This window comes from Panicum virgatum, chromosome 7K (assembly GCF_016808335.1).
Source record: "Panicum virgatum strain AP13 chromosome 7K, P.virgatum_v5, whole genome shotgun sequence".
In the NCBI taxonomy this organism is placed as follows: Eukaryota; Viridiplantae; Streptophyta; class Magnoliopsida; order Poales; family Poaceae; genus Panicum; species Panicum virgatum.
This window is the reverse complement of record NC_053142.1, coordinates 22,639,122-22,662,323: the sequence shown is the minus strand read 5'-3', so window position 1 is coordinate 22,662,323 and position 23,202 is coordinate 22,639,122. Positions and strand designations below refer to the sequence as shown.

Genomic DNA, 23,202 nt, shown 5'->3' with positions numbered 1-23,202 from the left:
AGGTTTTCGATTTAGGCGAGTTAGGCGTGACAAGGTGGCTAGAGAAGCCTCCCGTTCCGTCAGCCGTACAAGCCCAGGAACCAAAAATGAAGGTTGTGTCTTCCGGCACGTTGTTGGCGTCGCTTGATCTGACCATCGAATTCGTTGGTGAACTCACCGGATCCCCTACCTGGCGAGCCAGCTGTCGGTGTTTACCGCCAAGCCTGCTCAGGGATACCCTTAGCAGTAAGGGTTGTAGGTAGGGATCGACGGCTCTAGAACTCGATGGTACAAGGAACACAAAGATTTAAATAGGTTCGGGACGCGAGTTTGCGTAATACCCTACGTCCTGTGTGGTTTGTATTGCCTTAGGTGTTGATGATTGTTTGGAGGGGGTCCCTGCCCGCCCTTATATATCTGGGGGCCCTCATGGATGCACCTTACATGGAAAGTCCTAGCCGAGTACAGTTGGAGTCCTACTACAACACAATCAAGTTGTTTCCTTTGTACTGCAGCTAGTTCTATGCCTATTCGGGTAGTTACAAAAGAGGTAAGGTACATCCATGAGATATCCCTTACTCTAGAACATTCTATATCTATAAGCAGTCCCGTTGTCCTGGGTCTGACACTAGGGGCAGTTGGCGCCCCGGGCAGGCCGGCCGACCAAACCCATGGGCTCCACCACCTCAGCTTTGTCATGTGGCTGCTCCTCGCTGGCTCCCAAGGTCGGTTCTGTAAGGATCAGCTGCTAAAACCGATGTTGCTGGCCATGGCACCCTCCTATAAATATGAGAGGGGGGGGGTAAGAATGAAGCACAACTCACCTTGGAGCTTCACCTCTTCTTTTCATTTTGGAGATTGTGAGCTTCCATCCTAGATGCTTTAGGCAGCTTAGGAGTGTAGGAGAGTAGGGAGAGAGTGGGGTGTAGTCGGGGAAGTGCCTGGTGTTGATGTTCTTAAGTGCAAAATCTGACCGTCAACTATACTCACAAATGAAGGAAAACCATACCTCTTACTCACATATTTGTATCGCTAACCTAGCTCTATAGTTGTTTTGGAGAATTTATCTTTTCATGAGCACAAGTCCGGAATAAGAAGAAAACACGAAGAATACGCAGAAGAAGTCGCAGAAGATCACGTCCTGCGTAACACAAGCAAAAGAGGCCCACTTGACAGACCAAGCCGACCATCTAAGCCCCGGTACCGACCACCTGACACCAGGACCCACCAGGAAGTGACCCAGAGGAAGGCGGTGGTGAGAGGCGGCAGGGTGGGGCTGGCCGAACTAGGGGTTCGGCCGAACCTACCCTAGCTCCTGTCAAGGTGCATTTTGGCAGGAAGTCTGTTCTTATCCTCCCAATGTCGTTTTCAAGTGTTTCCGTGTAAAGAGATGGCGGGAACCGACCTCAAGGGCTATATAAAGGGCCTCCCACCACTCACTCAAGACACACCACTAGGAGAAGCCTCTCTCTCACACTCTCATTGTGACTTGTACTCCTTAGGGTAGTGGAGCTAGGCTAGTACTTCATTTCCTTAGCGAATCCAATCGTCTTGGGGTCGGCAAGCAATCTTCGGTCTCCAGTATGGCTTTGTATTCTGACTATCATTATGCTATTCATTCAGAGTTCAATCATGGTTATCTTGTTGTGTTCTTAGCTTGTTTTTCCATGATCTGTTCTTCATCAAATCATGCTAGTTGCTTGCTTAGACCAGATGATCTGGGTAAGGATATCTGTTCGTTGTGCTTTCGGGCTTACCTTAGCATCTTACCTGTCCATCCGAAGGGTGGGGGACCCGAGGGCACTAGGGTAGTGACTTCATATGTGGACATGGTGCCCGAGTATGCGAGATCCCTCGGATATGATAGTGCTCCATGATTTGACAGGGGTAGACCGCAGGTGGTGACAGCCCCATCGGTCCCCCGGGAAGCTGCTTCTCGGTTAGCGTACTCTCCGATGTTCGTGTACCATGTAGGAGTTCGTGCAAAGATGAAACACGACTGGATGTTCTCCAGTGCGGGTCATTCTCCCCGATGTCCCTAATTTCCCGGCACCTACAGCTCTAAGCATGCGACTAACATAACTCTTTGCTTACATGAATAGTATACTAGGATCTTGTTTGCCTATGCTCCCACTAACCTTAGGTGTATTCGTTTATTCTTTATTCATGAGAGTTGGTTGATCTATGTGTGTCACATTACCCTCGATTATCATTTATTATCACTTACCTCTGTATAATCAGCAGTCTGCACCATATCTCATATTGTTATGGTTATGTATCTAGTAAACACTTTTACACACCACGCCATCCCTTGGAAAAATATAAATAACGATACCCAGAATACTTCCAGGTGAAATGCTGTTGGCGCCTACCAGCGTCACCACCGGGAAATAGCGATGACGCCCGTAGACGACAATTGGGGTGGCAGGTATTTCATGAGCCACGAATAAATCCGCAAGCGCACGGAATACAACTGTAGCATTTTATGGTGGGGACACGCCAGAATGTACTCCTGAAGTCTCTCCCAAGCTTCAGGAATTGACTCATTTGATGCCTGCTAGAAATTCGAAATCCGTCCACAAAGAGCATTGGTTTTGCCCCTCGGGAAGAACCTCACGAGGAATGCCTTGGCACATTTGTCCCAAGTGTCCACATCAGCCTTGTTAGCGTAAAACCATTACTTCACTCTCCCCAAGAGAGAGAACGGAAACAAATGGAGACGGATTGCATCTTGAGATCCACCCTTGGAAACAATATACTGCAGAGCTCCAGGAACTGCTAGAGATGAGCGCGGGCATCCTCATTGGCCTTGCCAATAAAAGGGCTGGCCTGCACCATCGTAATGAGACCTGTCTTGATCTCGAAATTTTCTCCTCCAGTGTTGACCTCAGGCCCGGTGGGGACCTGGTTAGCAGACGGAGCAGATTAATCACAGAGTGTCTTCTGGGCCATAGCTTGAGAAGCTGACGATGATGCGATGACTGGTTCGGCTGCCGAGAGCAGTCTCCGAGGTGATACGAGACGAGCTCGAGTCCACCTCAGAAGTGACTCTGGATCGGAATGAAAGATTTGTGGCAAGTCAAAACCGATCATACACTACACTGTTTTCATATCAACAAAGATAAGAAAACAAAGCCAAGTTACCCTGTTTAGCAAGCGAATACGAATTTTGATTTTGTTCATAACCTTGTCTATATACTTCAATTTGTGCCTTCCCCAACAACGGCGCCAAAAATGCTTGTTGGCGCCTACCAGCGTCACCACCGGGAAACAGCGACGACGCCCGCAGACGCCAATTGGGGTGGCAGGTATTTCATGAACCACGAATAAATCCGCAAGCGCACGGAATACCGCTGTAGCATTTTACCCGGGAGTATACTGGGGTGTCTTTTATATTTCCACAGGGAAGGTGGTGAGTGAAGAGATATAGACTAGTTGATGAACTTTATCTAGATTGGATATTCGAATGCATAAATAGGGGTAAGATATATAACATGGTAGGAGGTACTGTGAGACACACACAACTGCCCTCGAGGTAAATAAAAGAACAGAAGATGCTAAAGGCCGGGAGCAAGGTAGAAGTTAGAGCTCGAGTCAACTATGCTAGGCTAGCTATATCTATGCTATCTTATGGTTAGATTGTCAGAGATTAAACTACACAACAAGGAGACCACTATCGAAGTAACTAGAGAAGCCCGTACACCCCGGCGGCTTTATGCACCTCCTACCCCCTATACCAAACGTGGAGGATTACTAGGGTTCGAACAGGACTGTCACCACCTGCCGGCTACCTCTACAAACCGTGGGTATAGTTGACATCCAGCAACTCTTAGCTAATCTAGACACCATGTCTACACTAGTAAGCGATACTCTAGCATCCCGTGCGGAGCCCCCACCCTCCGGATGGACAGACATCACACTAGAGCAAACATACGAATACTGGAGTAGTTGATAGAGTTCTAAGGCCGATATGTTAACCATCGCAAGCATAGGACGATCATGCAATATAAACAAACAACCGAATATTACAAGAGAGAGCTAGAGATGAACCCGTACCAGAACTCTCGAGCAACTCCGGCGACTCGATGACTCCTAGTCATCTCCTAAACTCCACTAGGCCTAAAGACTATGCAAGATGAACTTAAGACGAGGTGAATGTGGTGTGTGTGTGTGTGTGTGTGTGTGTTCTCATTCTCTACCCCCCTTGTATTTATAGCAGGGAGCCATGGGATTTCTGCAGCTGATCCTTGGTGAACCGCCATTGGGAGCCAATGCCAAGCCTCCATGTGGCTGGTCGGCCGACCAAGATGGTGGGCCGACCGGCCCATGGCACCAACCGCCCCCAACCGCTGGGGGCTGGGCTTTCCTGGGCCTCCTCTTGTCTGATCACCAGGGATTGCCTTGTCTTGACTTGATTAGAAGTGGTTCTTGGGCTACACTTTTCCATTTGAGCCTGAATCTGCGCTCTGATATTTTAGGTGATTTTATGTCGGGCCAAAGTGTGCTTGCAACCTGCATATTAGCTCAAAAACACAACTTGCATTTTCTAGAAGGTGAAGTGTGGTTTATGGACTTTATTGGATAGAGATTTGTGTAAGAAATGCTAACTCTCATGATTTTCTGATCAAGTTGACGCCTGAAAATGGTCGTTAGTGAGCGTCAACAAGATCCCCCAAGTTGTCTTTTCCTCGTCCCGAGCAAAGTAGGACAAATCAAGTTGTTGATCAAAAAATCACTTTGACTCATACCTACCTGCCATGTCATAGTCTGAAATAGAGATGATCATCTATAAATTTAAATAAGTTGGCTATTATACCTGTTGACGGTCCTTAAGTGCAAAAATTAACCGTTAATTCCTACAGCCTTTCCGGATATTTAATCACCAAACTTAGATATAGGACTTGTAACTAATCAAGTCCACGAGTTTTGGTGAATTGTCATCTGCAGGCACCCACATCTGCAAAGCGGGGAAAACACAGGAGAACACATGATAAAATGCACAAAATACTGCTACCCAGAAATGCCACTTACAAGGAGGGCCCACAAATCAGAGGAAACAGGCGCGCCATGCAAGATGCACCTGAGGATAAGGCTCAGGGCCCACATGTCAGCCTGCCAGAGAAGGTAGAGCCAGGGAAGCTTCACCTAGGGGGCAGCCGACCCCCAGGTTCGGCCGAACCTGGACAGGCACTTGTCCAGGTGCAACTTGACGAGGAGTAACCCCTAAGCAACCTCATCCCAGGAAGATATGGTTTCCTTGTAAAAGACAACGTAGAGTAGACCCTACTCCACCTCCACCACTATATAAGGGGGCCTCCTCTCCCCCTCTCACCCATCATTCCCACCATTCATCCATCCATCACATTTGAGGAGGAGTAGAGTAGAGGGGCTTCATCTTTGTATCCTTAGCCTAGGGAGTGTGTGAGGAAGGAGTTCGGAGAAGAGCTAGACTTGTCGGCGTCTCTTCGGCCCTGTACCTCTATGGATACGGTTCATTTGGAGTACATATCCGGGTTCTTCTATTCGGTGAGTTCTAGTAAAGTTATTCGTGGGTTCGTCATCCGTTATCATAGCGGATACTCTAGAAGAGGGCCCCTGATAAAGACAGGATAATCCTGTGCAACTATAGAGTAGCAGTCGAAGGCATAGGCGTGGTGTCTGGGCCTTAGATTACCTTTGTTTGTTTCGTACTCAGATGGTATTGTGGGGTAGACGGTAGGTGGTGACAGCCCTGTCCGTCTGCTACGGAGACAGCCAGCGTGGTTAGTGCACTCCCCCCCCCCCCCCCGCCTGGGTACGACATAGAGCGATACCGGATATTCCTTGGCAGATTAGGTTCAAACCGGTGCCTGAAGTGAGCGAGTGGAAACATTAGTGTATCTTCGCTTGAACCTATCCATAGATCAGAATCACACTACATTAAGGTCTCTCTATCTCTTATCTTCTTCGGGGTAATCTAGATAGAAGACAGTTACACACCCATTCCTAGTGGAAAATACGATACCTTGAATACTCCCAGGTGAAGTGCTACAACGGTATTTCCGTGCACTTGCGGATTCCTCTGTGAGAGTTAAGAAATACCAACAAGCATTTCTGGTGCCATTGCCGGGGAACGGCTGCCGTAGTTGTCTTCGAACCCAATTGCCCGTGTGTCTTTTCTTTTACCTTTTCTTTTCTTTTACGCTTTCTTTTATTTTATCCTTATACCGTTCTCAGAGCCATCAACATCTTCAAGACCTTTCACAACTTCTGGCTATGAACTCCATCTCGCATCATTGCCATGGTTCGGGCACAAACCTTCTCTGGACTAGAAAACGAAGATCCCGACCATCATTTGCAACTTTTCGAGGAACTGTGTTCGTGCTTGGTAATACCAGGCATGTCACAAGAATCCTTGAGGTGGAAGTTGTTCCCTTTCTCTCTCATGGGGTAGGCGGAACAATGGTACACTCACAACGTGAGGGGTATGATCCATGATTGGGAAGAGCTCCGAGATAGCTTTTGTCTCTCGTTCTCTTATGCATCCCATACAACCTCTCTTCGAAGTTAAATCCTTGCATTTGAACAAATGGACAAGGAGTCCATAGGTGCGGCATGGGCAAGATTCTCACACCTATTAGCTACATGCCAGACTGGTCTATACCCGAAGATGTATCCTTGCACTTCTTTTACACGAGTTTCGACATGGACTCAGCCGACGATCTCGATATCGCCGCTGGAGGTTTGTTTGCACACCGATCTCCAAGAAAAGGAAGAGAAATCCTAGATCGCATCTTAAGAAAGTCTTCTCTTCCTTCCTATCCTCGTGAGCCCCAGCACGAGTCCCGGTCGCACCATGAGAGCCCCTCATCAGCCGAATCCAACCCTTCACCTTCCACATCCCTCGATTTGTCTGTTGAGCCCTCTCCCGAACCACGAACATCGAAGGAAGAAGAAATTCAATCTTCGAAGTTCTCTTCCCAACTCGAGGATTATCTTTATGAAATGATTACACACACCTCGAATTAACTTTGTGATAGGAGACCTACAGCATCCCTTTCTTCTTCTAAAAAATCCATGAACGAGGAATGGTTGGGGGGAATGAAACGCTCTTCTGAAGCATTTCGAATTAGCTCACCCTCCACGACCATTTCTTGTTCAATAAGAGGAACTGCCGTAGAAGCCCTTCATGACCCCATTGCCGAGGCCAGCATCATGTCCGAATTTGTCGCAAAAACGTTCGTAGGAAGCATGCCTCTAGACCCAACCGACAGACTCTTCCAAAGTCCTTCAGGACTATTCTTTGAATGTCATGGGATCACACGAGCAGTGCCGGTCAATATAGACAAAATCGAGGTTTGCTTAGACTTCCACATCTACCCGATCATCGATTTTGATCTTCTTATAGGTTCCCCTTTAGAAAACTTTCTCCGAGAAAAATCATCGCAAGGTAGCCTCGGGCATGATTCCGGGGAAACTACTTTCACCACTCCTATCTGTTACCCGGAAATTCCAATGGTGGAGCATCATGACGACCACAACCTATTCGAAGAGATGATGCTTGCATCACCATTGATCTCTCCAACATTGCTTCTCCTCCTGATCCTCTCAATGAAGCACTTCTCGAGGAAAACACCATGGAGGAATGGTCAGATAGAATAATAGACTTTTCCGAAGTAGTTTGGGTTGAGTCACCCTCCACGATCATTCTGTGTTCCATAAGGGGAATCGCTGTAGAAGCCCAGCTTATCCCCAACATGGAGGGTAATATCATGTCATCGCACTTGGCACTGTGACACCCTAGGTGTCTGCACAATAGAACAACATTTATTTTCTGTGCTTCATGTGTGAAATTGCATGAGTAAGGGTCTATTTTAAAAATATCAGGCCCATTTGTGTAAATATGAATTGATGTAGGGTCATTCTTATAGTTTTATTTAAATAGGATGTGTGATTATTATTTTGGTGAAGGGTTTATTTGCAAAATTCAGTGCAATCATTACATGGCAGAAAATTTTACTTTTTAGTCTGAATTTGAGGTGAATTTGCATTGGAAAAGACAAAAGTCCATTAAATTCAAAATCCTTCTTATGTTTTCAAAATAACTCTTTAACCTTTGGTCAAATCAATTTTTGCACAACACCAAAGTTGTAGATCTTGAAAAGTTGAACAACTTTCATGTTGGACACTTTTTCAATTGAGCCCTAGTTTAAAAGTTATTGTTGATTTACAGTAGGATAAATGGAATTTTTTGAATTCACAAAGAAGTCCACCCTTCTTCAACCTCCTGTCTCCCTCTCTGCTTCACCGCCGCCGGCACAGTCCAGCGCCGCCCGCCGCCGAGGAGGGCCGCAGGCCACCTCCTACTTCGCCCACCTCCGCACGCGTCGCCCTCGCGACCTCCTGGACCCACTTCCCCTCGTGCTGGAGCTCTCCTCCCCGTGCCACGCGCCCCCACAGCTCCGCCGGCTACCCCCTCGCCGCCACCGTGGACAGCACGAGATAGAGCCCCGCCGCCGTTCTCCTCCGCCGTCGCCCCGCACCTCCGCAGCCACTACGCCCACGCAGACCCCACCATTAGCTTCGCCTCGTCCTCGCGCAGCTCGCAGACCTCTCCTCCTCGCCCAGAACCCACCGGAGCACCCTCGCCGCCGTTCTCCTCCGCCGCCGCCGCCCTTCTCGCTGCGGACCCGCCTCCTCCGACCGTTCCAGACCCGGCCAAGCAAACCTACAGGTGTGCCCTGACCCGGTGAACCTCCCCAGCCCCTCCACCCTCGCCGCCGGCGACGAGCCCCGCCAGAATCATCCGGTCAACCCTCTCCCATCGCTCTGACTCCGGCCAGGGACATATTTGCTAGAATTTGAAAACTTCTAGGGACCGCTCTGCAAGTTCTCAGATCTTTTCTTTTTGTTTTTAGGATGAAATTTGAAAATGCCTAGAAATTCGTAGAAAAATTAGAAAAATGCAAATCCAAATGTTTTAGAATCATTGTTACAAGAACTACAAGTTTTATTACATTTACATCTTCAGTTTTGGTCTGTATTTTAATCCACGAAAAAGAATATCATAAATAGGCTTTATTTTTTCTACGGGTTCTACTCAGTAACTGCATGTGATTTTTGGCTTGATTGTGTCTTGCAATATTAGTAGTGTCTTGTAAAAATTTGAAGCCTATTTGACATCACTAGCTAGGTCAAAGTTTCAAGATTCCTTAATCTAATAGTTATGCTAATATATTTGTGCTGGGAGAAATATTAGAGTTCTGAGTGTGAAACTTTTTCCATGCTTACATGCTACTAAAACCTTGCTGTCATCCAAGTTTTAGAAATTTTCGATCTGTTTGGCTATTTTTTTGATTTAATGCTTATTAAGTAGGCTTTAATTGTGATAAATAGTTTCCTTGCTTATAAAACTCTAATACTATTTGTGAAACCATTTTTTGGTCATATGTTCTATTCTGTAAAATTTGAGAATAAGTTCATGTCTATAACAGAAACTAAAAATGAATCTTTTTATATTGCTGTCTGCTTTGTTTATTTTCTCAGGATAAATTATGGGCAGGTAAAATCATGAAAAATTTACAGTAGCTAAGTTAGCTCTGTTTTGATCTCCTGTAAAAGTTCCAGCTTCTTATTTGCTTTGGTGTAATTTGAAGAATTCAATCTTGTTCTAGGTGTTGTCTGAGTAAATGAATTGTTCTGAATAATTGGCTGCATGAATTGATATGAAATTTTTAGGATTAATTACTCTGTATACCTTTTGTTTAGAGTAATTTTTTCTGAATTTCTTGCTGTTTGAGTGCTGAGTTGTTGATTTATTAGCAAACCATGTTTTATTTGCTATAGGCAACAACTACCACTTGCTTTATGAAGATAGTGTAGTTCTTTTGTGAAGTTGATCATGTTGTTTTGTGGAGTAAGAGATGTTAATTAACTACTCCATAAATGACTGCCCATGTGTTAAGTTTGTTTGCTATTTGTTAGACTGCAGTTTCTTCGCCTCGTGTGTGTGTTTATAATACTGTTCTTGCATCACATATAGATACGTCTGTTTTAGCGGACGGGACGTACGAGTTGATCCCGGAGTCTGAAGGAGGTGATCTAGAAGTCTAGGTGAACACTGCTGTACTGACTGAAGACCCGAACCAAAGTTCGGAAGAGCCCAAGACTGATTTAGCTAGTGACTACCGTGAAGGCAAGCCCCGGACATTACCCAGTATTTCAAATTATTATAATTTATCGTTATTACTTACTTGTGCATTTACAGTTCTTAGGATTTGAATTGAAACCCTAGATGCATGATCCTAGGAACCTATGTACTGAACACTAGACCTGAGTTCGAATAATTGCTAAGCTTATAGGACCGGTAAAAGTCGAGTGATTGCCTGTCACTCGCGAGCTCTATAGGAATTGCTTGTTTACATTCTGCTATCAATATAAGGACGACGGACGGGGTCGTGTTTGACATCATAACCTTGGGTGAGACCCCGTCTGTGTTGATAAATTCTGCTAAGGTCGCGGTGTGTGGTAGCGGTGGTTAAATTTTTGAACGTACTAGCCACATGTCGTAAATATGGTACGCGGTAAGCCTAGTAGCCGATCGGACCGGGAAGTGGATATACCTTTCACTCTCTCTTAGAGATAGGTTTTATTTATGTTTATGTTGCGCAACACCACGAGTGCAGGGACGAAGTTGGTGCCCTATAGTCGGGGAGAGTGACCCTGTCCACAAGCCAGAATGAAAGGTAAACGGTTGTTTGGGAACGACCCGACGGTGTTCCAAACGTGTGTTTTAGGTCTACCTGGCCAGGTCAACAAATTTCGATTCGAATCGCGCTTCTCACGGTTTGGGACTGCTTGATCCCTTTGCCACACAGAGTAATAAGAGTAACATTATTATGATCAATCTTGATATTTGCTTAAAGTTCTACCATGGTTGAATAGGAGTAGTTTCTTACATAGAATGGTTAATCAACTAGAATCTTGGAAGCTAAAATTTGAATGTAAGGACCTACTCTTTATTGCTTTTCAGCAAAAGAAAAACCAGAGCCTACAAATCCCTGCATAGTCTAGCTAGGTGGACTAAGTATATCCATTGATGGTTAAGTCATGCTGAGTATTAGAATACTCAGCCTTGCTATTGAAACCTTTTTCAGGTATGAGTTTTGAGGACCAGATCGCTAGTCTGTCTTGGCCCTGCTCTTTGCCTCCTAACTGGTCCGTAGAGTGGGATCCTGTTGTCGGTCAAAACCCACCGGCGAGTAGCGACAGGCAACACAGAGAGCCGGGAGGTCGCCGGGGCGCTGGCAGGCACTGCTCCCTCATCAACGGCCCACAATCCTGGCACACGCCGCGGCTTTATAAGACGCAGGGCGTGCCACCTGACCTATCCCCGATCAGGAAGGTGCGAACGTTCTTGCCTGCATACACAAACACGTGGAAACGTAAGTCCGAGCCGTGGTCGGCTCCCCGGAACGACTCTTGCATCGGCTTTATAGAGCCGATCGAGTCCCGGTGTCAGATTGGATCTGCATGTATCCAGATATTGATAAATAAAGCAAATAACTGTAAAGCTGCTTCAATTAAATCTGGCTAATCTAATCCATGACGGTAAAATCTTCACTGCTAGATCGGAACATCCTACACGTAATTGGGCCTAATGAGCATAATAAATAACTAAACCTTAACCAGAATAGAGGCCTAAGAACAAGCTAAAGCCGATTCCCGGGTCAATTCCCTGTTAAGACTAAGGCAAAGCGTCTAATACGCCACCGGATCATCCAACCCGTTTGCAAGGCCTAACCTAGCAGATATTACGCCGATTCTTAAGTATAAGAACAAACCGTAATAGATTAGATCTACTAGATGGAAAAGAAGCAGGGTGTTGTCTCTGTGCAACTAATTCTATGCAACGAGAATTAGCATAAGATTAAAACGTGGCTGCACAGAAACAACATGATATTCGTAGATGGTAAACAACAAAAGAATGATGAATCTACTAAAAGCCATGCTACGAACATCAGGATAACTAGTACTACTCGCCATCAAAAATGCTTCAGTACGAGTAAAACCAAGGTAAAAGCAAGAACAACGCTGCCCTGATCGCAAGAAGCGATCAGGGCAGCATGGCGCTTACTTGGATGAAACCATAGAATTAGGGGTGGCGATGCGCCGAGAGTTGTTGATTGCAAACGTGATGACGTTCCCTTTTTACAAATACCATAGGGTACATATTTATAGTCCGGAGACTTGGGAAACAATCTAAACTAATGTGTCCATATCAGACTCTATCTCTAACTCAATCTGAACTAAGTCTAAGGATACATGGCCCACATGGCCCAAATGTTCATGCAGGAGCCGATTCGTAAGCCTCCTTCAACTTCTTCATTAAGCCCAACTCACTCACGGCCCATTAATTAACCTGTTAAATTATGGCAATAACAGATCCATCTTCGGGATGTAATGACCCCGATGAGTGATGCCTTGCTTGGGCTAGCTTGGTGTCCTTTTGCGACGTGTTGTAGCCGTCGTGTTTTCTTTCCGCTGCTTTTAAACTCTGAACTTAAATTTATGTCTTGTATAATGTTGTACTAAGTTTGTATCTGTATTAAGTACTTTGAACTTGATGTAATAAATACTATGCCTGTGTTGTAAAATATGTATGGTTTGTAAGATCTTTGGACTCGCTTTCGTGAGGGGTATGCTTGTTCGATCCGAGAACCGGTGGTTGTATCGGGACGTTACCCGACAGACCAAGAATTGTTCCGTTTGAAGTGCGTTTGAGTCGATGTTGCCTTTATGGTGATGGCCAGCGCACTTGAGCCGGGATAATTCAGGTGGTTCTGACACAGGCACACTCTCTCTTAGGTAGTGTTTCGCTAAAGCCACCCGGAAAACTCTTGAAATGTTGTCCCTTTGGACACATTCTTGAGTGCCGAGGGGTCGCAAGTGTCGTGCCAATTACTATAGACAAAATCAAGGTCAACCTTGACTTTCACATCTTTGATATCCTCGATTTTGACCTCCTGATAGGCTACCCCCTAGAAAACCTACATCGTACACCTCTAGGGAGCCTGCATGAACAGCTTGGGAATTCGACCTCCGCCACACCTTGCTCAGAAAATCCCTTGGCGAAGCCTTTTCCCAAGCAGAACTCGCTCGAGATAATAGTGCAAACCTCATCATCCAAGATCGAGGTTGAACCTCATCCCACTAGCCCACATTGTGTTGTTCTCGATCATGATCGAGATACAACCATGATCTTCCATGATGAACCTCTTGCGATAGAAAACCGTTGGGCTACGGAATCTAGTGAGGCACTGTCTCTAGAGTGTGAAGAAAAAGATTCCATAGACGAGCATGGTAGCTTCATCCACCGTGCTCTTTTAGCACCCCTCCAGAGTTAGTCGCTTGTTGCACCACGAATGCTTTCGCGAGCTGCAACCTCCTCAAAACTCTCTCTAGCAAAACATTTAGAAGGATGGTTGTAGACACGTTTGTTTATCATAAGCATTGTAAATTTCGTGGTTGCACTATCGCACTAACCCTGCAGCTGAAGCACAATTGACGGATGGTGGTGAAAGCAGGGGGCTACATCACCAATTGATAGCTGCAGGAAGAAGCCCCCATGGTCAAGCTCGTGACCTTTAATGAAGCACTGCCGGGAGACAGCCCGGATCATCAAAAAAAAGTATATATATATATATAAATATTCCTTATTTATAATAAGCATGAACATGTTTTCAGTTTAGTATGCACCTTCGGGTATTCTTGGCCCTAACCATTGCAGGTTACGATTAAGAAGAATAGGGGACATACGATGATCGGAAACATGGGGGCTATATCAACACTATGGTACACCTACGATGGAGCACACTCTGAAAGAGGCACCAACACCGCACACTTGATTTAGTGTCGTATGACACAATCCAAGTGTGGGGGAAATTGGTAATCACCCCACGATAAGATCCATCTCTATCAAGGTTGGTATTAGCCTACTCTTCTAAAAAAAGAGAGATGAATAAAAAGAAGGAAAACAAAAAAAGGGAGTGAAAAAAAGGAGAAAGAAAAAAAATGAAAAAATGAAAAGAGAGAAAAGAAAAAGAGGGTATATATAAAAAAAGGGGGAGTGAGAAAGGAAGGGAGTGAGAGTGAGCTAGCTAGCTGTACACACGTCAAAGGCTATCTTGTGCACGCCTTAAAGTTGTGGCAATACACTTCAGCAGAAAAAACATTTCGCCACTTGGCTCCACCCAACCTTGCTCTCGCGCGCTTGCAAAGCCTTGCCATAACTCTCATCCGCTGCCAGCTTTGCATAGTGTCGCTAGCAGCCCAAATGCACGCAAAAGAAGAGGAATGCTCCTCTTACGATCCAGGGCTTTGCTACTCCACCTTGATTGGCACATGCTCATATGCACAGAAAAGGAGACGTACTTTGCACCTCCAATCCCAAAGCATTGTGCCAACAGATCAAGCCACCATGGTCCATGGTTTCTACACACTAGCCGTGTGTACGACCTAACCTTGATTATTCACCTGAGTTGGCATGCTTCCCTCCTCTGTTTCGGCCCGCATCAAAAGGGAGGAGTCATTGACAACCAGATGCGACCATGCCACCACTGCAGCAACTCCAAGACTTCCATCCATGTACGCTGCTGGTAAGTATACTCAGGTATGTGCCAAGGTAAGTCAATGTTCACCAATCCTTCACTCATATTTATCTCCTTTTGAACATAGCTTGATTTTACAAATGTATGCAACCTTTGCCTATTTTTTGGTATGCTTTGGTTTTAGCCTAGTGCTTGGGATGTTTAATCAAATGAGGCTTCGTGTCAAATTTGATTAATGATCCATCAGAGTTCATACTTTCATAGGCATTGGATGTATATATTTTGCGGACTAACCCCTGCAGGGAAGACTTCAAATAGATAGGGAAGTCTTAAAGCTAAGTTCATACTGGAGGTGAATCAAGGCTTGAGATGCAATTCAAAGGAGAAATAAATGCACAACGCACAAAGGAGGCACAAATCACCTTTCAAGGTGCACTGTGAGTATTTTGTCAATATGCCCCTTTACGTTCATGCAGTTTTATCCTGGCCTTGTTTGAGTTTTCTGAAAAGATAAAAAAATTTGGTGAACAGCAATAAATACCCTTTGAGAAAAAAAAGTATATCTCTCTCTTGGAAAAAAAATAAAAATGGCAAGTAATCTGGGATCCATGACTTTTGAACCTTCAAATATGTTTTTCCTTAGAGCATGGATGTGAACAACTAATCTCAATGCAAAGATGAAATCCCTTCAAAATTCTTTAAACATGCCTCGAGTATTTGTTGTCCAGTAACCTGTTGCAAGGAATAAGAAGAAAACAACCTTCGAGCAACATGAAACAACCCAACACACATGCAACGCCCCTTGGTTCCATGGAGGACAGGTGCACGAGGAACTAAGCAGAACAAAGTGCAAAGCTTTGCTTCATGAAGCTTAGCTATTGCATTATCGTTCATGCTTAGCGAGTTCTCAGGTAAGTAATCCCATAACTCATGCATTAACATGTCATGCTTCCACCCTGCTAAGATACCCAATCATGCCTAGTTTGCCATGATAAAAAAACATAAAATAATAAAAGAAAAGAAAAAGTAAAAATAAAATTAGGCTTTTCAAATACTTGTTCAATAAAATTTTAGACTCCCCGGTGTTTGCAACCGGCAGAGTCCTTGATTGTTTCCACCTTTTGTTCTTTTGTTGAATAAAAAATAGGTACAAGAATAAGTGTGGGGGAGATCTCTCAAAAGCACAAGGAGAAAACTCACTTGAGATCTCTCCCCCAACATCATGCACGACACCGACAGACCAGCCCCAAGCAACATGCCCAAGACAGGACCTAACGGGCCAACTAAAGGGTTGGCCGGGCCCCCGAGGCCCGCCGAACTCCTAAGGAGGCCTGTACAGCCCTTCTTCATCCATCACACTAGTTTGCATCCTAAACTCACACCTCCCTGTTCAAATAAATTCTGATATGAAATTTCAACTCCAAATCGCAATGCAAAGAAGGGCCTTGCTCTCCATGCGTTTTCATGAATAAATTTGCATACTCTTTATTCCTTGCATTCTCTCTGGTTCTTGTGAACAATCATCATCATAGGGAACCCATGCTCTCTAAGTAATTGACTAATGCGATATGATTAGATGAATGGAATCACGCTCTTCCTTGCAAAGTACTTGGGATTCCTTTTCAAAAATATAAAAAAATGCAATAGCTTGTCTCCTCAAATTACAAATTCCTACCAAGGTCAAAGTTAGATTTTCATGATCAAACCCTCATATGCAGTTTGACTTTGCTTTGAGTTTTGTCAAATTCTTCGACCCTTGTTAGAGACTTGTCATACTCTCATGATCAAGATCACGTCCACGTCCACTCACATGCTATACTTCTACCACTGGAAGATAGCAATTATTTCCATCCACTCACTAAATAAAACTCCAAGTTCTATCATGTCTCTCTCTCCAAGATTATCATCAAGGATATGGGCTATACAAAAAGAAATAAAATATGCATACCCAAAGAAGGTATGCCACGTGCCCAAAAGGCATGACAATGAAAAAAAAGAGAGAGAAAAGATGCATACCCAAAGAAGGTATGCCACATGTCCACAAGACATATAAAAAAGAAATATATATATATATATATATAGCCCATGTCCAAGAAAAATAAATATATACGAAGAGAGAGATAGATCATCCAATGGAGTTCATCCACTAACCACCAAAAAAAAATATTCCACACACTTGCACCTCTTGATCAGGTTGTATGACTCGTTTCTACTTGGATCTTGTTTTTGACTTGACAACATAAGTAAAGCAAACGTGCCTCTTTACCCCTACCCTGAGCTCCACATAAGCCTGATTAGATGGTAGGAGAAAAGAAGGCAACAACTTTGCTTTGGTGAGGATATGAAACAAAAAAGAGAGATTCGAGAGAATAATTTGAGGAGCAAGACTACGCTTTTTTTTAAAAATAAAACCCATGTCTCTGAGCAGGAAGAGCCAGGAACCTGACGTCTGCTTCATTCCATTTTTCAATTACCCAAGAAAGCATGGTAGCCACACAAAAAGTTTCACAAGGATCGGAAGAAGCTTGGAATAACCTGTTTGTAGCTTATGTTCAAGGAGTGGTATCCACCTTAGTCCTTCAAACTTTACTCGAGGACGAGCAAAGGGCTAAGTGTGTTAGTGTTGTTGACGGTCCTTAAGTGCTAAAATTGACCGTCAATTCCTGTAGCTTTTCAGGATATTTAATCACCAAACTTAGATATAGGGCTTGTAACTAATCAATTCCACTAGTTTTGGTGAATTGTCATCTGCAGGCACCCACATCTGCAAAGCGGGGAAGACACAGGAGAACACATGATAAAATGCACAAAATACTGCTACCTAGAAATGCCACTTACAAGGAGGGCCCACAAATCAGATGAAACGGGCGCGCCACGCAAGATGCACCTGAGGATAAGGCTCAGGGCCCACATGTTAGCCTGCCAGAGAAGGTAGAGCCGGGGAAGCTTCACCTGGGGGGCGGCCGACCCCCAGGTTCGGCCGAACCTGGACAGGCACTTGTCCAGGTGCAACTTGACGAGGAGTAGCCCCTAAGCAACCTCATCCTGGGAAGATATGGTTTCCTTGTAAAAGACCATGTAGTGTAGCCCCTACTCCACCTCGACCACTATATAAGGGGGCCTCCTCTCCCCCTCTCACCCATCATTCCCACCATTCATCCATCCATCACATTTGAGGAGGAGTAGAGTATAGGGGCTTCATCTTTGTATCCTTAGCCTAGGGAGTGTGTGAGGAAGGAGTTCGGAGAAGAGCCGGACTTGTCGGCGTCTCTTCGGCCCTGTACCTCTACAGATATGGTACATTTGGAGTACATATCCGGGTTCTTCTATTCGGTGAGTTATAGTAAAGTTATTCTTTTGTTCTCATTCGTTCATAGGTTCATCGTCTATTCTCGTTGCGGATACTCTAGAAGACGGCCCCTGATAAAGACGGGATAACCCTGCGCAACTCTAGAGTAGTAGTCGAAGGCAGAGGCGTGGTGTCTGGGCCTTAGATTACCTTTGTTTGTCTCATACTCAGCTGGTATTGTGTGGTAGACGGTAGGTGGTGACAGCCCTGTCTGTCCGCTACGGAGATAGTCTGCGTGGTTAGTGCACTCCCCCCCCCCCCCCCCGCCTGGGTACGACATAGAGCGATACCAGATATTCCTTGGCAGACTAGGGTCAAACCGATGCCTGAAGTGAGCGAGTGGAAACATTAGTGTATCTTCGCTTGAACATATCCATAGATCAGAATCACACTACCTTAAGGTCTCTCTATCTCTTATCTTCTTCGGGGTAATCTAGATAGAAGACAGTTACACACCCGTTCCTCGTGGAAAATATGATACCCTGAATACTCCCGGGTGAAGTGCTACAACGGTATTTCCGTGCGCTTGTGGATTCCTCTGTGAGAGTTAAGAAATACCAACAATACCTTTCCACAAGTACCTTATTCCTTCATGGGGCTTCTTAGCTGTCTCTTTGTCTTGGGCTGTTGAGAGTTAGAATGGTGCATAAAGTAGTACTTACTTGTTCATTGATCTGCAATCCATCTGGAGATGCTTTTTGAAGGATTTTTTTTGAAATTATGGCAAAGTTCACAGGATGATTCTCTCGAAGCACTCAACTTTTATTATCCTCACCAGGGCAGTATCTACCTTCAGTCTTCCCTACTACTATGAAGCCTTTGTGGAGCTCAAGGTAGGATAAGAACATGGTATACTTGCATTCCATATATTGTAAAGTCAAAGAGAGGATCCATGGAGAAACAAGTCATGCAATCTCGATCAAAACATGCAAGTATATGAGTTGGTGGATGGATGAATATGGCTTACTCCTTTAAGGCATTGGTTCTCTCTCTTGAATCATCCCTTTCTCTTTTTTTTGAGACATGGTTACCCCCCTCTTTTCTTTCTCTCTTTTTCTTGGGTCATGCTTCTTCGGCATGCCATCTTTTCTCTTTTTGGGCAACCATAATCTAACTTTATTTTATTTCAGGAATGTTCTATGAGAGAGATTACCAAGACATGGAGCATTATTAATGGGGAATGGATGGATGATGGTGCTAATTCCCAATGTAGGAATGTCGCAAATGGATGGGTTGTGTACGTACTTATGATCGAGAAAGCATGTAAAACATCTCACTAGGTTCGCCCAATTTGACAAAAGTCAACAGAACGTCAAGCAGCATATGTGTAAGGTTTTTCGTGGAATGTAACATATGACTCTGGTAGGACTTGCTTATCACTGGAGAGCTTGCCTTTTTAGCTTTTTTAAAACAAATTACTCCAGATTTCAAGCATCACCGGAACAAACTTGTACAACTTTATTTACCATAACTATACTCACAACAATTTAGACTTGGATCAAGCATATGCAACCCACGGAACTTTCAGGTTCATTGGCAAGGTGTTTACATGGCCAATAGACTTAAACTTAAGAGAACTCTTATTGCCAAACTAAACACAACAGATATGGTAGAACAAAGCAAAACTCATCCTTTCAACTTTCATAAGGAGTTAAAACATTCTTATCGTGCATGGTAAAAGGGAAATAAAGAAGCAAATATTTATTTTATTTTGGAAGTTTTATCAAATGTTATCCAAAAACCAAATAAAGGATACAGTTGACTTAGGGGAGGGAACCTCCCCCAAGCTGGCTCTTGGTTTAGGGTCCAAAAAGCAGAACCTTTCTCCATACCTGATCAGATTGAGGTCATTTCGTCCTTACCTGGAGAAGTAGTAGTGGTCGATGACGTCTTTTTCTTGTTGCGCCATATCTTCTTGTTCTTCTTCGGTGGCGTAGACGGCGCAGGAATAGGATCCTTGGGTGTAGGATAGACGATCTCCAAATCTTCCCAAGCTGGCTTGGAAGGAGAGTGATGATCTTGATCATCCCAACCGGATTCTTCCCATAACCCCTGTTTCTCGCTATCCTCATGGATCAGGAATAACTCCCTCTTATTTTGAAATTTGAACTTCATGGTCTTTCCCATGATGTGGAGGCAGATTTTTCCGGCCCCTACATCCATTCTGGTGTTTGTATCCTTGAGGAATGGGCGCCCGTGTATGAGCGGAATCCCATGGTCTCCTTCCATATCAAACTGCGAAGTCCATTAATATGAGGGAGTCGGCTGATTAAGCTAGTACGGTCATCATTCGATTTATGATACTCTTTACCATAGTGCTTCCTTGAGTAAAAATACGATACCCTAGAATACTCTAAGGTGAAGTGCTACAGTGGTGATTCTGTGCGCTTGTGGAATTAATATTCTATTGGGCATAAGAAACGCCAATAAGCATTTCTGGCGCCGTTTCCGGGGAAGCAATTGGCTACCGATATCGTCAATAGTTTGATAAACTTTACTAGTTTGTCACCGCTAATCTTAGCGGGCTTACCATTGCTCTTACTATCTTTTGATTGATGCAGAGCAGTGCATGACCAGTTTTGACCTACCAAATAACTTCAACTCGAATCCAGAAAGAATTGGGAGAATTGTGAGACGACGCATCGTCCCACCTCAGAAAAGACTCACTTGGCCCATCAGTTCTCCATCCACTTCAGCCTCATCACCCATGGCTCAGAAGACTCTTCGTCAGTTCTCAGCCCCGTCCAGTAGCCACATCCCTACTGGATTGAACCAAGATCAAGAAGGCAATGACGGCTTTGAGTTGAAAACTGGACTGGTGAACATGGTTCAAGGAAGTCCGTTCTGTGGAAAGGCATCCAAGGATGTCAATGCCCATCTCCAGAACTTTTCTGGAGGTGAGTAACACCATCAACCCCAAGGGAACTACGATGGATATCATCCGCCTTCGGCTATTCCTGTTCTCACTGCTCGGGAAGACAATACGTGGTTTTACTCCAACAAGGAGGCTTTCACGACATGGGAAGCCTGTTCAAATGCATTCCTGGCCAAATACTTCCCAGTGGGCAAGACAAATGCCCTCCGGAACAGAATCTCCGGTATCCAGCAACTATCGGATGAGACAATCCTAGAGGCCTGGGAACGTCTACAGGAGTACATACAAGCATGCCCACACCACGATATGGAGGAATGGCTGATTATTCAGAATTTCTTCCACGGCCTGAATCAGCAAGCTAAGGACCACGTAGATGCAGTGGCGGGTGGTTCCTTCCTCTCTCTCTCGATGTTGTGGGAGTGAAGACACTAATAGACAAGATTGCCTCTAATTAGAGTTGGAGAGGTGAAAAGCAGCCGGCCCGTCCAAGGGGCGTGCACCAGATCGACAGTGTCGACATGCTGGCTGCCAAGATGGACCTTCTGATGAAGAAACTAGAATCTCCACACAAGGAGGTAAACCAGGTTTCAGAGTCTCGAATGACATGTGAAACATGTAGCGAGACTGGGCACTCGGGCACCTTAAGCCCCCTAACTCAAGAGGACGCTAACTTCGATGGCACCAACAACAACAATCCCAACTCGGGATTCCGTCCTCAGCAAGGTTGGAACTCAAAGCCCAACCTCTCTTTCGGTAATCAGCAAGGTATGAATTTTAATAAAAAAATTTAGCCTACCTTAAAAGACCTAGTGTACGGCCAGAAGCAGATAAGTGACAATATTAGCAAGAAGTTTCTTGCTAATGACAAGATTATGGAGTCTATGGCCACACAAATAGAGGGCTTTAATTCAGTTATTAAAAACCAGTTGAGCTTCAATAAGATGATTGTTGACGCTCGCTAACGACTAATTTCAAGCATCATCTTGAGCCTAAAATCATGAGAATAAAGTCTCATACCAGCTGATGTTATCCAGAAAGAGCCAATTCCACGTTTCCTCTTAGAAATATTGCTATATCGGAATTCGGGCAGAAATGCAGGTAAAACAGGCTTCAAGCGTCAAGATACAAACCCGACGATCAGAGTAAGCTATTAGCTCCTGCATGAGCATATGAAAGACGAGCGTCAACACTAGTGGTAGGAGTTATTGCCAACAAATTCCACAAAGTGTTGGTGCACATTTATGTATAGGTTGCCTATGCTTGGAAATGAGAGGAGAAGGCAGCCCAAAAGCAAGGTGACACGTCGTGGATCTGAGGCAACAACTTCTCGATGAATCAGACACGTTCACGAGGATCTTCGAGCCCACCAGAGAACCAAAACCGACTCAATACAAGCCCATACCCATATATATGACATGGTGGCCCACCTAACAGTCTTCTGACCAAAGACCGGGGCAAACAGGGCCAGCCCACGGTCGGCCGACCATGTGGTGGTGGCCCACGAGCCCCACCGACTTACAAATGACACGTGGCTAGGTATGGTTGGTGCTCCTTGGCGGTTTGGATCGATTCTCGGGCAAATGGCTGGTGGCTCCCTCTTATAAATACAAGTGGAGGGGCTCCAAATGAAGACAAACACACACACCACACCATCAACAATTCACTCTTTGTTGACGCTCACTAACGATCATTTCCAGGCGTCAACTTGATCAGAAAATCATGAGAGTTTTCATTTCTTACACGCATCTTTATTCAATAAAGTCCTTAAACCACACTTTACCTTTTAGAAAATGCAAGTTGTATTTTGGAGCTAATATGCAGGTTATAAGCACACTTTGGCCCAACATAAAATCACAGAAATTATCAGAGCACCGATTCAGGCTCAAATGGACCAAAAGTGATGCAAGAACCCAATTCAGATAAGCCAAGACAGGCCAAGACCAACATGATTAGGACAAGGCAGCCCAGGACAGCCTGCTGGACAAAACTGGGGGTGGTTGGCCCACCTGGCAGGTCGACCGACCTACAGGTCGGCCGACTTGGCCCATGGGCCCCACCGCCTCAACTTCGCGACGTGTCGCCTCTCCACTAGTTGCTGAAGTCGGTTGCAGTGGTTCTCACCTGTGGCTCCCTGCTATAAATACAAAGGGGGGTAGAGAATGAGAACACACACACACCCCTCACACCTCTCCTCTCTAGCATTTCTTGCATAGTCTTTAGGCTTAGTGGAGTTTAGGTGAAGTCTAGGAGTCATTGAGTACCAGAGTTGCTCGAGAGTTCTGGTATGGGTTCATCTCTAGCTCTTTTCTGTAATATTCGGTTGTTTATAATAGAATTAGGCTATGGTTACCGATATCTTCTTGAAGTATGTTCTGAGTTATCGGGTATATGCTTCTTGTCATGGTTGCTGT

At 44.9% G+C, this 23,202-nt stretch overlaps 2 non-coding genes across 2 annotated transcripts; one reads left to right on the top strand and one right to left on the bottom strand.

The window, feature by feature from the left end:
- The first annotated feature begins 2,459 nt into the window (after positions 1-2,459).
- Positions 2,460-2,566, top strand: LOC120643214. The gene has a single exon (XR_005662904.1). It is a non-coding gene; the product is annotated as a small nucleolar RNA R71 (small nucleolar RNA).
- An 18,426-nt stretch (positions 2,567-20,992) lies between these two features.
- On the bottom strand, positions 20,993-21,099 carry LOC120643204. The gene has a single exon (XR_005662895.1). It is a non-coding gene; the product is annotated as a small nucleolar RNA R71 (small nucleolar RNA).
- Positions 21,100-23,202: the final 2,103 nt, after the last annotated feature.